Source organism: Lontra canadensis, unplaced genomic scaffold, assembly GCF_010015895.1.
Source record: "Lontra canadensis isolate GAN:19392208 unplaced genomic scaffold, GSC_riverotter_1.0 scaffold87, whole genome shotgun sequence".
Classification (NCBI taxonomy): Eukaryota; Metazoa; Chordata; class Mammalia; order Carnivora; family Mustelidae; genus Lontra; species Lontra canadensis.
The window spans coordinates 1590391-1606748 of NW_022631081.1; positions in this window are offsets into that span (position 1 = coordinate 1590391).

The window sequence follows — 16358 nt, forward strand, 5'->3', positions numbered from 1 at the left end:
TATATGACACTGTTTAGTAGTCACTCATGGCTTCTTCAGGGTGGAAGCTGTGCTAGTTTGCAAAACATTTTGACACTCTGAATCATTTGATTCTCACAACTCTCAGGGGGTAGTGTAGACATATTTGTACACATTACAGAAAATTACCTTCAGAGAGGTTAAACAGTTTTCTCAGAGTGGCACAGCTGGTTGGCTGCATAGCAGAAAACCAAACTCAGGAAATTTACTGATTTCTAGTGACTAGCTGACCCTGTTCTTTGGTTCCTCCTGTCCCTCAGAGGGCCAGATGCTGGTTGAAAACTGTGAAAACCTGTGTTCCATTTTGGCCAAGAAGGAAGAATTCATTGAGTGCTGCTTGTGGATTAAGGCTTGTACTCATATTATGTCCTTGAATCATCCCAATGTCCCCAAGCAGAAATTGCTATAATTCTCCCTTTTGGGGAGAAGAAAACTAAGGTCTGGAGAGATAAAGCAATTTGCCCAAAGTTGTGCATTTGGTAGTAAGTGAAGGAGTAAGGACTCCAAACCAGGCTTTGGGGATAGCATTCTACAGAGATTGCTGACTATAGAGAATAAATGAAAATTTTTATATTTATTCAAGTTTGTCAGCCCTTGAAATGACGGGCACTCCACCTTTTGGTAACATTCTCAGAATTATTTAGCTCTGAGTGGAAGTGGTCTCCAATCAGATGTGCCTCCCTGGCATTCTGATTAAACATTAGAGCAATCACGTATTCCCTTCTTCTTCTTTTTTATTAACATATAATGTATTATTTGCTTTAGGGCTACAGGTCTGTGAATCATCAGTCTTACACAATTCATAGCACTCACCATAGCACATAACCTCCCCAATGTCCATAACCCAGTCATCATATCCCCCCCCACCGCACCATCTACTCCCCAGAAACCCTAGTTTGTTTCCTGAGATTAAGAGTCTCTTATGGTTTATCTCCCTCCCGATCCCATCTTGTTTCATTTTTCCCCTCTCTTCTGCCCACAACCCCCACCCTGCCTCTCAAATTCGTCATATCAGAGAGATCATATGATAGTTCTTTCTCTGATTGACTTACTTCATTTAACATAATATCGTCTAGTTTCATCCACATTGTTGCAAATTGCAAGATTTCATTTTTTGATGGCTGCATAGTATTCCATTGTATATATATATACCACTTCTTCTTTATCTATTAACCTGTTGATGGACATCTAGGTTCTTTCCATAGTTTGGCTATTGTGGACATTGTTACTATAAACATTTGGGTGCATGTGCCCCTTTGGATCACTACATTTGTATCTTTAGGATAAATACCCAGTAGTGCGATTGCTGGGTCATAGGATAGCTCTATTTTCAACTTTTTGAGGAAGCTCCATACTGTTTTCCAGAGTGACTGCCCCAGTTTGCATTCCTACCAGCAGTGTAAGGAGGGTTCCCTTTCTCTGCATCCTTGCCAACATCTGTCATTTCCTGACTTGTTAATTTTAGTCATTCTGACTGGTATGAGGTGGTATCTCACTGTGATTTTAATATGCATTTCCCTGATGTTGAGTGATGTGGAGCACTTTTTCATGTGTCTTTTGGCCATTTGGATGTCTTCTTTGCTGAAATGTCTGTTCATGTCTTCTATTTCTTGATTGGATTATTTGTTCTCTGGGTATTGTGTTTGATAAGTTCTTTATAGATTTTGGATATTAGAACTTTATTTGATACGTCATTTGCAAATATTGTCTCCCACTTTGCCAGTTGTCTTTTGAATTTGTTGACGGTTTCCTTTGCTGTGCAAAAGGTTTTGAGCTTGATGAACTCCCAATAGTTCATTTTTGCCTTTGCTTCCCTTGCCTTTGGCAATGTTTCTAGGAAGAAGTTGCTGTGGCTGAGGTCAAAGAGTTTGCCGCCTGTGTTCTCCTCAAAGATTTTGATGGATTCCTGTCTCACATTGAGGTCTTTCACCCATTTTGAGTCTATTTTTGTGTGTGGTATAAGGAAATGGTCCAGCTTCATTCTTCTGCATGTGGCTGTCCAATTTTCCCAACACCATTTGTTGAAGAGACTGTCTTTTCTCTATTGGACATTATTTCCTGCTTTGTCTTTTGGCTATAGAGTTGAGGGTCTATTTCTGGGCTCTCTATTCTGTTCCATTGCTCTATGTGTCTGTTTTTGTGCCAGTGCCATACTGTCTTGATGATTGCAGCTTTGTAATAGAGCTTGAGGTCTGGAATTGTGATGCTATCAACTTTAGTTTTCTTTTTCAACATTCCTCTGGCTATTCTGGGTCTTTTCTGGTTCCATATAAATTTGAGGATTATTTGTTCCATTTCTTTGAAAAAAAATGATGGTATTTTGATAGGGATTGCATTAAATGTGTAGATTGCTTTAGGTAGCATAGACACTTTTACATTATTTGTTCTTCCAGTCCATAAGTATGGAATGTTTTCCCATTTCTTTGTGTGGTCCTCAATTTCTTTCCTGAGTACTTTACAGTTTTCTGAGTACAGGTTCTTTGCCTCTTTGGTTAGGTTTATTCCTAGGTATCTTATAGTTTTGGGTGTAATTGTAAATGGAATTGACTCCTTAATTTCTCTTTCTTCTGTCTTGCTGTTGGTGCATAGAAATGCAACTGATTTCTGTACATTGATTTTATATCCTATCACTTTACTGAATTCCTGTATGAGTTCTAGCAGTTTTGGAGTGGAGTTTTTTGGGTTTTCCACATAAAGTATCATATCATCTGCAAAGAGTGAGAGTTTGACTTCTTTGCCAATTCAGATGCCTTTTATTTCTTTTTGTTGTCTGATTGCTGAGGCTAGGACTTCTAGTACTATGTTGAATAGCAGTGGTAGTAGTAGACAGCCTTGCTGTATTCCTGACCTTAGGAGAAAAGCTCTTAATTTCTCTCCACTGAGAATGATATTCGCTGTGCATTTTTCATAGATGGCTTTTATGATATTGAGATATAGACCCTCTATCCCTACACTGTGAAGAGGTTTGATTAAGAAAGGATGCTGTACTTTGTCAAATGCTTTCTCAGCATCTATTGACAGTATCACACGGTTCTTGTTCTTTCTTTTATTAATGTATCACATTGATTGATTTGTGGATGTTAAGCCCGTCTTGCAGCCCAGGAATAAATCCCACTTGGTTGTGGTGAATAATCCTTTTAATGTACTGTTAAATCCTATTGGCTAGTATTTTGGTGAGCATTTTTGCATCCATGTTCATCAAGGATATTGGTCTGTAATTCTCCTTTTTGATGGGGTCTTTGTCTGGTTTTGGGATCAAGGTCATGTTGGCCTCATAAAATGAGTTTGGAAGTTTTCCTCTCATTTCTATTTTTTGGAACAGTTTCAGGAGACTAGGTATTAATTCTTCTTTAAATGTTTGGTTGAATTCCCCTGGGAAGCCATCTGGCCCTGGGCTCTTGTTTGTTGGGAGATTTTTGATGACTGCTTAAATCACCTTACTGGTTATGGGTCTGTTCAGGTTTTTTATTTCTTCCTGGTCCAGTTTTGGTAGTTTATATTTCTCTAGGAATGCATCCATTTCTTCCAGATTGTCAAATTTGCTGGTGTATAGTTGCTCATAATATGTTTTTATAATTGTTTGTATTTCTTTGGTGTTGGTTCTGATCTCTCCTCTTTCATTCATGATTTTATTAATTTAGGTCCTTTCTCTTTTCTTTTTGGTAAGTCTGGACAGGAATTTATCAATCTTATTAATGTTTTCAAAGAAACATCTCCTAGTTTCGTTGATTTGTTCTACTGTTCTTTTGGTTTCTATTTCATTGATTTCTGCTCTGGTCTTTATTATTTCTCTTCTCCTGTTGTGTTTAGGCTTTCTTTGCTGTTATTTCTCCAGTTCCATTAGGTGTAGCTCATTTGAGACCTTTCTCGTTTCTTGGAAAAGACTTGTATTGCTATATACTTCCCTCTCAAGACTGCCTTTCCTGTGTCTCAAAGATTTTGAACAGTTGTGTTTTCATTTTCATTTGTTTCCATGAATTTTAAAAACAATTCTTCTTTAATTTCCTGGTTGACACCTTCATTCTTTAGTAGGATGCTCTTTAGCCTCATGTATTTGAGTTATTTCCAACTTTCCTCTTGTGATTGAGTTCTAGTTTCAAAGCATTCTGGTCTGACAATGTGCAGGGAATGATCCTACTCTTTTGGTACCAGTTGAGATCTGATCTGTGTCCCAGGATGTGATCTATTCTGGAGAATGTTCCATGTACACTAGAGAAGAATGTGTATTCTGTTGCTTTGGGATGGAATGTTCTGAATATATCTGTGATGTCCATCTGGTCTAGTGTGTCATTTAAAGACTTTATTTTCTTGTTGATTTTTTGCTTAGATGATCTGTCCATTTCAGTGAAAGGGGTGTTAAAGTCCTTTACTATTATTGTGTTATTGTTGATGTGTTTCTTTGATTTTGTTATTAATTGGTTTATATATTGGGTTTCTCCCATGTTAGGGGCATAGATATTTAAAACTGTTAGATCTTCTTGTTGGGAAGACCCTTTAAGTATGATATAGTGTCTTTCCTCATCTCTTATTATAGTCTTTGGTTTAAAATCTAATTTGTCTGATATAAGGATTGCCATCCCAGCTTTCTTTTGATGTCCCTTAACATGGTAAATTGTCCCCCCCCCCAACTTTAAATGTGGAGGTGTCTTTGGGTCTAAAATGAGTTTCTTGCAGACAGCATATTGATGGGTCTCGTTTTTTTCTTTTTATCCTTTCTGATACCTTGTGTCTTTGATTGGGGCATTTAGCCCATTTACATTCAGGGTAACTATTGAAAGATATGAATTTAGTGCCATTGTATTGCCTGTAAGGTGACTGTTACTGTATATTGTCTCTGTTCCTCTCTGGTCTGTTACTTTTAGGCTCTCTCTTTGCTTAGGGAACCCCTTTCAGTATTGCCTGCAGGGCTGGTTTGGTGTTTGCAAATTCTTTTAGTTTTTGTTTGTCCTGGAAGCTTTTTATTTCTGTATATTTTGATCTGTTAGAAGAAAGTGTATCCCAAAATTTTAAAGAAAGAAAAATCCATATGTATACAAAAAATAAGATTTAATACAATGAAGGGATAGACTGTGACTATAAGGATGAAAATTTAAAAAGATTTTTTAAAAAGGTACTGATAAGACAAAATTGTTAAAAAAACATTAAAATAGGAAAGAGGAAAAACTTTAAAAAATGGAATAAGAAAAAAATAAAATTTATGAAATTTAACTTTGAAAGACTAAGGAATCATGTGAAAAAAGCCATGTATTCTATATGCTGTATTCCTGTAGCTCTGAAGTTTTGCAGTTCTCATTGACTGGTGAACTTGATCTTGGCTGGATGCTCCTGCTGATATTCTGGGGTAGGGAGCTGTTGCAATGATTCTCAATTGTCTTTGCCTGAGGCAGAATTGCACCACCCTTGCCAGGGGCCAGGCTAAGTAATCTGCTTGGCTTTGCTCTCTGTAGTTTTTGTTCCCTTAACGCTTTCCATACCGCTTTGGAGGATGGGAATGAAGATGGCAGCCTCCCAGTCTCCTGTCCATAGGAGCCAAGAGCTCAGGGCCCCACTCTTCAGTGTGCCCTCAGAGGAAAGCAGTTAATGCTTCCTGTCTTCCTGGTCTCTGGCTGCACTCCATCCTCATACAGCCTGTGACCAAGTGTTTCTATCTCTGGCACAGGGCCCCATTTGGAGTCTCCAAACCCAGCAGATTCCTGCAGTACACTCCTGCACCTCTTCTTCCAGAGAAGAAAGGTGAGTCTCACCGGATCTGCCACTTGTGGAGTCCCTGCTTGAAGAGCAGTGGCCTGAGTGTGCCTCAGATCATGGTTTAAGCTAACCTTGAGCTGGGAGCCCACTCCTTGGCTCCATCTCTGCAGCTGGCTTCCCTGCTCTGATACCTGGGAACTCTGCCACACTCAGGCACCCCTGGTCTTTCTATGACCCTGCGGGTCCTGAGACCACATTGTCCCCGCAAGGCTTCCACCCCTGCTTAGCCTCTGGAGTGATGTCCCTCAGTGGAGCAAACTTCTGAAAGTTCCAATTTTGTGCTCCGCTGCTCTACCGCTTGCCTGGAGCCAGCCCCTCCCCCCACGGTCTGTCTTCCCATGTGTTGCCTTGGATTCACTTCTCCACACGTCCTACCTTCCAGAAAGTGGTCAATTTTCTGTTCCTAGAATTGCTGCTCTTCTCTTTGATCTCCTGTTGAGTTTGTAGGTGTTCAGAATTGTTTGATAACTATCCAGCTGATCTCCTGGGACCCTACTTCTCTGCCATTTTGCTATTCCCTTCTTTTTTTTTTTTAGATGAAATGAGATAAGACAGAGGAAAAACAGAAAATGAGGGCTGTGTGTGGGGGTTGGGCTGGGGTAGCACAAGGTCTTCCTTGTTAATTCATGAGAGCAGCCATTTTCACTTTCTTAAAAAAAAAAAGGTTTGTCTTTAAGTGTTTAACCTGGAAGGGCTCAGCCCAACTCTGTTGTGATTGGCTCTCACCTATAGGAAGCAGCTACAGATCTTGGAGTTGAGACAGGATGTAACTTGGAGTGAGGTCAGTAGGTCTCAACTTTCTCAACATCAAGGTGAAGGGTAGTGACAATGTAATTGTGGAAAGTGATTACAAGGATCATAATAGTATAAATTGAGGGTGAGTTTTCTGACTGTGAGGAGAGGAAACATTTTAGGATTGGTTTCCTGAGAGAAATCCATCATTTTGATTTTTAACTCTGGTGGTTAACACAACGTTCACTCTAATTTTAGAAATGTTCTGAGACAGGAATTGGTTGTCAGGCAGTAGGTAACTTACATTTTCTGAGTCTAAGAGTGGATACTGGCTAAAAAAGTTGTATTCAGGGAAGTTCAACATCTTTAGAACCACACTAGAAATTTCTACCATAAGCACAGAAGATTCTTAACAAGAGGATCTGTGTATTAGTTGAAATATTTAGAAGTGAGAGAGAAGGGAAAGATGGGGTAAACAGGAACCACATCTCTTTTGTGTCATAAAGGAGGCTTGGAGAGTAAGATGGAGTCCATTAGCTGGAGTCAGTGTTTTGGTCATGGTGGCCAGAACAGCACATGCAAAGCTGCTCTAATGTGGGACTAGAAGAAGGATTCTAGAGTAGGGATCAAACAGATTGGGTTCAATTTCTGTCTCTGCCTCTTCCTAATGGTCAGATGATATTGGATATGTTCTGACCCTGATCTGGGTCTCAGTTTTCCATTCTTGTGTTGGGTATTGGGGGAAGATGACCCATAAGCATGCTGTCAGCTATGGTCCTTCTTGGGGATTCAGTGTGTGTATGTGTGTGTGTGTGCGAATTCCATGGCTCACCTAAGGCCCTTGGAGTGGTTTTTGGTAAATGTGGTATTTTACATCATCAACCTTGGGAAGAGACTTTCTCCAGCCTCAGAACTGATGGTTGTTACCCTGATGCTCTTCCTTCTTTCTCCAGGGACCATGTCCTAGATTCCTGAGCAGGGAAGCAATGTCAAGAGAGCATTCAGAAGCTAGAGGCCAAGTCAACTGGTCTCTGCTATGGTCAGTCTATGTTTGGGACACATCAGCTCCTCTCTGAATTCACAAAGCAGATCAATAGCTAGACATATAAATATTGGTTTCATTAGCCAAACTGATCCCCAAGGCTTCCTGGTGCAGTGGAAAGGCTTGGCTTTTGCAGCCAAACAGAGATAGGTTTAAATGGTGGCTGTGCTACTTGCTTGTGAGCAAATTGCTTAACCTCTGTAAGCCTTAGTTTACTAACCTGACAAATGGAGATTATAATAGGCAACATTAGATAACAATAGAGCCAACTCATAAGATTATTATGAGAATCAATGTATTAATTCATGTAAAATAATATAATTGGTATGACTTATAGGAGACATGAGAGTGTGGAAGTTTTTTTAAAGATTTTACTTAGAGAGAGTAAGAGAGAGAGAGAGAGAGCGCAAGTGAGCACAGGTAGGGGGAGAGGAAGAGGGAGAGGATGAAGCAAACTCCTTGCTGAACAGGGAGCCCAACGTGGGACTCCATCCCAGGAGGGAGAGATCATGACCTGGCCAAAGGCAGATGCTTAACCAGCTGAGCCACCCAGGCATCCTGGAAGTATGAGGAGTATTAACCCCACTGAGGAGAGGGGTGTGACAATCATAGAAAACTTCCCATAGGGAGTAATAGCTAAATTGCTTTAATGGATGTAATGTTATAAAAAGCTTAGCAGAACACCTGATGTGAATTATGTGCTCAGAAAGAAAAAAGGAGAGAAGAAGAAATGGGGTTTGCTGAGGTTGGTTGGGAGTCCAGGACTCCTCCCAGCCCCCTACTGAGTCTGATCCACCTCGGTCTTATCTTGAATTTTCTCTTCCTGCTTCTTCCTCCTGCCCCATCACTGCACTTATGATGGGTGATGGCCCCTTGCCCTGAATCCTACTGCAGGGGCAACCAGCAGGCACAGACTTGACAGGAAAGAGAGAGAAGCAAGCTGGAAAGAGGGGCTTGAAGAAGATTGATGGCGGCATTGTTGTCATGGCAACGACAGGATGGTCTCGAGCCCCCATTGCCTGAAGCATTTCCTCTAGCTCTTCCTGGATTCCAGAGCCTTTGAGGGGAGGCCAGAGGCCTGGGTAGGGCCCCTAAGAACACAGGTGGAGCCTTGGGGTGACAGCCAGTGAGATGGGAGACCCCAAGACCTAGGATGCTCTTCTGGCAGCGCTTGCTGAAATCAATGGACGTTTAAAGAAGATATGTTCAAACCCCTAAATTAAAAGATAGGTAAATTGAGCAGTAAGGAAGGGAGTGATCAGGACACATATTTTCTGAGCACCTACTACTTACCTGGTACTTTCAACTAGCTTCTACTTACTTGTGTCTCTTTTCCACCAGACTTTGTGGTCTGGGGGAACAAGGTGGCAACTGGGATAAAGGCTAGGGGTCAGATCTGTGTTCAAAGTCTTTCTTTGCCACTTACAAGGCAGGTGGCAGTGCATATTACCTTTGCCCTATAAGTCTCAGTTTCCTTATCTGCAAAACAGATAAGTTTATGGCATATAATATTATCTGGCTCATAGACTGGCTGAGATTTTTTGAATGGCATAATTGATATAAAATGCTTCATGTGGTGCTTGGTAAAGCATAAATGCTCAATAAATGTCACATGTAATAATATTACAAGGCTATTCAGAAAAAAAGAAATTTGCATTTATTGGCTAAAAACCCCCAGTATTTTTGTAGCTGCAGGAGGGTTGATATCTAGTTTATTTCTTGAACCATCTGGTTTTGTCCCTTTGCTTGACTTACATTTATATCTATATTTTTTTGCCTCTTAGGGAGCAGTGCCCTATGGGCTAATGGGAGCACATAGGTCAGTAGTCAAGAGACATAGGTTAATAATAATAATAGTTCTCATTTATTGGGAACTTAGATGTGCCAGACTCCTAGCTCAGCTTCTGACACAAATTCTTCCCAATGGCTCTTTAAGTTAGGTGCTCTTATCATCCTGTTTTATGAGAGGAAACTGAGGCGCAGAGAGGTTACAAATGTTATTCAAGGTCACTCTGCTGGTAAATGTCAGAGATGGGACCTCATCCGTGGAGTTTTTTACTGATGGTGGCAGGGGAAGAGTACCGATGCTGCTGACCTTGGTCCTGAAACATTAGTGCCAGGCGGGGCAGAGCTGTTCCCTTAGAATGTGCACTCATCAGTGCCTCCTGCTCTGCCTTCCACAGGAAACAGGCGAGCAAAGAGGCAGAGGGAAAAGGCACAGAAAGGAGAACACAGGGAGAGGGTGAGAGAGGATCAGGATCCTCTGGAAGGACAAAGCCTCTGGCAGGTCGCTAAGGAGAAACAAAGGGGAATCGATTTGATATATTTTGGATAACAATGTTACTTTGGAAAGTGCTTTAGGGGACATTCAATTCCCTTTCTCCTTGTCACACTAGTGGTCAGTAGCCTGTTTTCCTCACAAATGGGGTCTCTTCATCCCTACCTCACAGATATGTTTTGGAGAGTCAAAGAGTGAATAGTGAAAAACACAAGAGCGTTGCCCAGCACATATGAGCAGTAGGTACATTCCCTTTAGCCCCTTCTGATCTCACCATTAGCCTTCTGCCCGTATTTGCTCTTGCTCAGGCAGAATACCAGCCAACCAGTCCCTGCCTAGAATATCGGTTCCCTGGGAAGAATTTCTGCCGCCCAGCCACCCAAGTTCATTTGTAATTCGGGTTTTCCCTGCCATAAAGCTCCAAGCTGCTTGGAAGAGTCAGGAACCACATTTCCTTGCATTAAAAAGTGCCTCAAGTGAGGATCATGTTGCAATGGTGGCATGTAAATGCCTCTTTCAAGAGGGGAAATTGCTTTGAAGTTACTAGTTCCCTGGCTTTGATAATAATCTGCTTAATGTCTTGTGTCAAACTAATTACAGCATAATTACCTTTTTTAATAACAGGTACTTTTAATTGGTGCAGGGTTAAGCAATTCTGTTGTAAAAATCAGTTGTTTTACATTCATGGCTATAGTTTACAAAGAACTGGGACAACCTTGTAATATTAAACACTACATGAAGCTGGGAGGGGGTGTGAATGAGGATGCCTCCATGCCTCGTCTCCATGACATTGGACCTCTCTTCTTGCCTTACCTGCTCATAGACAGAACTTCTTGTGCCAAACTCTTGGAAGAGGAAAGGAAGGATGTTTAGGGTTACATGTGTTCACATATAGCAGCCGGCTTTATTTGTATCTGTACATGCACCAAAGCATGTGAAAGAAGTATTGTTATCTTCATCATATGGATGGATAAACTGAGGCTCAGAGAGGTTAAACAACTTACTTCAGGTCACAGTGTCAAATGACTGAATCAGACTTTGAACTCATGCCCCTTGCTTCCAAATCCAGAATTTTGAAAAGTGGTATAATTGAGTGGCTAAGAGCTTGGTGGTGGGTCCAGAATCAATATACCTAGGCTTGATCCCAGCTCTGTAACATTATTGCTATGTGACTCAGGGTAATTTTATACCCTCTCTGGGCCTAAGTCTTCATCTGTAAAAGTGAGGGGTTAAGTGGTATCTCTCTCGTGGGACTAATGAAATAATGTAAACTAACATAGACTAAGTGTTTAACATAGTAGGTGTCTACATAGTAGTAATTCCTCCTACCCCTCTGAGCATTGCTCCAACTCTGACTTTCTTCTCCCAGATTCTTTCCTTGTAGAACCCTGAGTACCCCATAGATGTATTTCCTCACGTCTTGGCTGAAAAAGTGCACACACTCATCTCATTACTGCGGCTTTTTGCATTTCATTAAAAAACCTGACAGGCCATTTCATAATAATTTATTAGCACAGAGTCGAATTTTATTAATTACAATCATTAATTTATCAGTGTTCCCGTCATCTGAAGTTTGGTCAAAAGTGAAAGGCGAGAAGTGCAGAGAGAAAAATGGGGGAAAGTGGGAGTTGCAGGAATCATAGGATCCAATTGGGTGGGGGTAGGGTGAGGGTGGAGTGGAAGGGGCTGACAGACTCAGGAGAATGGGAGACACCATTCTGAGTGCGGAGCCTGGGAGAGGGGCATTAGAGATCAGGAGTTTGACCATCGAATGATGCTTCCTTCACTAATGCAGGAACAAAGGAAGTATATGAGTGACATGTGGCAGGGCTTCACTGACCTTAGGAACAAAATGCTCTAAGTTCTGGCTCTGTCTTCCAACTCAGCTCCTCTCCTGCTCCTGTTTGCTCACTTTGCTTGGGTTTTCATTTTTTTAGTTGTTGTCTGCCTCTCCTTCTAGGTTGTAAGCTCCTTGCGAGAAGTGACCTTGGCCATCACTTGGTCTCTAGAACCTAGGGGAGAACTCAACAAATATTTGCTTAATGGATTAACAAATGAATAATCTACCCTCCCCTGCCTGTTTTATGGAAGCCGAAACTAAAGCCCAGAGAGGACATCTGACCCACCCAAGACCACAGAGCTAATTGGTAGCTGAATCAGATCTAGAATGAAAACTGCTGGCTTTTTCATACCTTGCATCTCTCCTTTTTGTGTTTTGGCTTTTCTTCCAGTTCAGCCTTTGTGCTTGCTTGCTTGCTTGCTTTCTTCCTTCTTTCTTGTCAGAAAAAGTAAAATGAAAAGCGAAAGTATAGATTGAGAACAAAGATGAAGCTATCCCCTCAGTGAGGGGCAGAGTTTTTTTCTGTGTCCTAGACTTGCTTCAATGAGTCTTGTCTCTGGAGCCCACATCCGGGCTCAGTGCTTATTCTTCTCTGGTCCAGGACCTCTTCAAATGGTTTTTACTGCAGGATCACTGAGGTTGGTGGGGAAACACTACAGGGCTGGAGCCACCCTGGATTTGTGACCCACATTGTTAATGCTGAGACTAAAGTATGGGAAAAGCTGCTCTTGGTTCTGATTGCACTGAGTCAACTCCATGGCCAGCTGCTTTTGCATGCCAGATCTGTGTGCTGTTGGTTCTCCTAGTCTCTCACCTTTCTGTTTGTACACTCTGGGATGGGTTCTAGTGGCAGCATCCTTCCCCAGTCCTGTGCCCCAATCCTGGTATATCAGAGTAGACAAACAACCTATTTAAGAGCTGGGGCCCTGGGACCATGCAGACTTTGGTTTGACCCAGCCTAGGGCAGGTGCTCTTGCCTTATGGTGCCTGTTGTCCCATCTACAAATGGGCCTAGTAATAGTGCCCACTTCCGTGAATTGTTAAGACTGAGTGTCAGTGCACATAACCCAACCTGGGGTGAAGGTTGGTGGTAGGCATCGGAAGCTTTCTTCAGGAAATGGTACAAAAACATGGTCTTGATAGACGAGAGGGAATTAGCCAGGGGCTCTGTTGGGGATGAGTGGGAGGACATTCCAGAAGAAAGTGATGCCATATACAGAGGCATGTGGATGAGAAACAGCATAGCATAGGCAGAAAACCTCAAGCTTCTTGATATGCTCTGAGTGTGAACTGCATGGCAGAGAGAACTGGGGAGAATGACAGGGACCAGAGCATATTGGACCTCTGGCAGGCCAAGCCAAGGCAACTGGCTTTTGTATGAAGGCAGTGGGGAAACATGGGAAAGTGTAAAGTAGGGAAGGTGGCATGAGTCTAAATTATACAATTCAAATATAAAAGGGATTTGAAGGTGAAGTGTAGAAACAGGCACTGGGGAATCTGCAACAGCTAACCTAAGTGAGAAAGGGTAATGGCTTGGTCAGATTGGGGGAGGGCTGGTAGCCACAGGGATAAGGAGGAGAAGTTGGATTCAAGAATTATTAGGAAGAGGGGTGCCTGGGTGGCTCAGTGGGTTAAATCCTCTGAGATCCTGGGATCGAGCCCCACATCGGGCTCTCTGCTCTGCAGGGAGCCTGCTTCCTCCTCTCTCTCTCTCTGCCTGCCTCTCTGCCTACTTGTGATCTAATAAATAAAAATAAATAAAATCTTTAAAAAAAGAATTATTAAGAAATGTCCTTTGCTGAGGATCTTCTCTGTCTAAATCCCATCCCCAAAGGTCAAACCTAAAGCAGGGTCTCTTGCATGAAGATGTTACAGGTCACCAGCCTTCCTGAGCAGGGGAGATCATCCCCTCTGATCTCTGCAGCTCTCAGTTATGGCCTCATTAGATCATGATGAGGGATCATGATGTGTCTTGGTCTTGTTCCCTTGGGGGAAGAGTCTGTGCTAGCTATTCTGTTCCCCCACACTCAGTTCAGGGCTTGGCTGCAGTTTGACATGAGATGAATAAATACTGGATGGAAGAATCCAGTAAGTATTCCTGCTACTGTCTATACCCTGCTTCTTTCCGGAGCCTGAGACACAGAAAAGTTCTGAAGTATATCATGTGTCACCCTTCAGAAACCTTCATGGTATTACCCTTTCTCTTGCTGGGAGAGTAAAATTGAGCCTTTTGACTCTATTGGTCTTTCTCTTCATGAGCAGCTAAAACAAACAAACAAACAAACAAACAAAAAACAAAACAAAAACCACCAAACCAAACCAACCAACCAACCAACCAAACAAACAAACAAACAACCCCCCCCCCCCCCAGGAAACCTAGCTCAGTTCATCCAATTACCCTATCTGAGCCTCAATTCACTTGTCTGAAATTTAGGACTCCTCAAACCAATCTTGCCAGGTGGTTGTTTTCTGAATTCCTTTAAAATGTGAGCATTCCTCTGGATTGAAGGGGAACTCCAAATAAGCAAGCTCTCCTTTCACATGATTGCGGCTCTTCAGGGCTGAGCTGTGAGATCCACCAGGATTGCAGCAAGAATTATGGGACCAAGCTCTTCTTGGCCAGGAAAGAGGCTGGAGAGGTAGTGATGCAAGATTCATAGCCCTGTTAGGGTACACTTTGTTCTGACCTGAGCACAGCCATCAGGAGCTGGACTGGGGACAGGTAGCCACCTGTAGATTCAGACCCTATGGGATTTGTCATGGTATAGTGTTGTCAGCCAGGAGCAAGTTCAGTGAAGTGGCCTTGGCAGATTCCTTTGGGACCAGAGGTGGTCCAAGAGCTTCATGAGGCTCAAGTTTCCTTGGAGTCCAGGGAAAAAGCAGGGACTCTGAGGAGTGGAGTTGGCAAGGTTGGAACAATGGCACGTGCTTGGAAGCTGTGCACAGTGGCCAAGATCATGGGTTTTGAGTTGGATTTGTTGGCTGGATTCAAATTCTGGCTCTGTGGACTTGAACTCTGTAACTTTGGGCAAGGGATTTAATCTGATTTAGCACGGGTCCCGGTAGTTTATAGGCTCTCAACTCATAGCAATAGGCATGAAGCAACACATTCAGTGCCCAAGGTCACACAGCAAGTTGAGAATGGTACCAATTAGAAAGGGGAACCCTCTTACACTGTTGGTGGGAATGCAAGTTGGTGCAGCCACTTTGGAGAACAGTGTGGAGATTCCTCAAGAAATTAAAAATAGGGCTTCCCTATGACCCTGCAATTGCACTACTGGGTATTTACTCCAAAGATACAGATGTAGTGAGAAGAAGGGCCATCTGTACCCCAATGTTTATAGCAGCAATGGCCACGGTCGCCAAACTGTGGAAAGAACCAAGATGCCCTTCAATGGACGAATGGATAAGGAAGATGTGGTCCATATACACTATGGAGTATTATGCCTCCATCAGAAAGGATGAATACCCAACTTTTGTAGCAACATGGACGGGACTGGAAGAGATGATGCTGAGTGAAATAAGTCAAGCAGAGAGAGTCAACTATCATATGGTTTCACTTATTTGTGGAGCATAACAAATAACATGGAGGGCATGGGGAGATGGAGAGGAGAAGGGAGTTGAGGGAAATTGGAAGGGGAGATGAACCGTGAGAGACTATGGACTCTGAAAAACAACCTGAGGGTTTTGAAGGGGCGAGGGTGGGAGGTTGGGGGAACCAGGTGGTGGGTATTAGGGAGGGCATGTATTGCATGGAACACTGGGTGTGGTGCAAAAACAATGAATACTGTAATGCTGAAAAGAAATAAAAAAAAAAGAATGGTACCAATTTCTAGGTTTTCCCTAGACCATACCCATAAATTATAAGACTGTTCTGAGAGACATTTAGCTTCTTGAATAGGTAGATCTTATTTAGGTGATGATGTCAGTGTAGGAGAAGGGAGAGAGAGGAAAGAGGTAGGACCCTCAGAATATTGATGTCAGAAGCCAGGACAGACATCTTCCTTTATCAGTAGATGGGATGACAGTGTGCTTTGTGCTTTAGGACAACAGCTGAACATTCTTTTCTTGACTACCCACTCATGGCTGCTGTCTTCTAGGGGCTGGGTGTACAGCCACTCATTACATCTGTTCCCCACTTTGGAGAAGTGTTTCTGGATCTGACCTGAGAGATATAAATCTGTCCAGTTCCAAATGGTGCTGAAAGTGAGGATTAAATTATCTATGTTAAATGACATATACATGGGATACAGATATGCCCAGTCTACATCTTATCTCCATATCATCTCCCTTAGCATAGTGCCTCGAAAACTAAAAAAATACAAATCATGATTTTTGCTAGGAGGGGGCTCAGGTGCACAGAACTGAGAAGTCCCTCTCTGTAAGGACTCTTGTTTGAAATCACTCCCCTCCACCTTCCACTATGTTGCTCTTCCTTTTGCCCACATGGACAGTCATTCTAGTTTTATGCCCCCCAACCCATAGTCTAGCCATTTGTATATATTTGCGTCTTAGAAAAATACATGATACGTGTGCTTTTTTTAAGTAACAGAAGTGGTTTGGAATTCTCTTTCTGGCTCTTACTCTTCTTGCTCAGCATTGTTTTTGAAATCTGCCCATGCTGCTGCATATAGATCTGGCTCATTTCTTCTCATGGTTGCAGAATATTTCCTACTGTTCCCACCAGGTATGGCTCATCT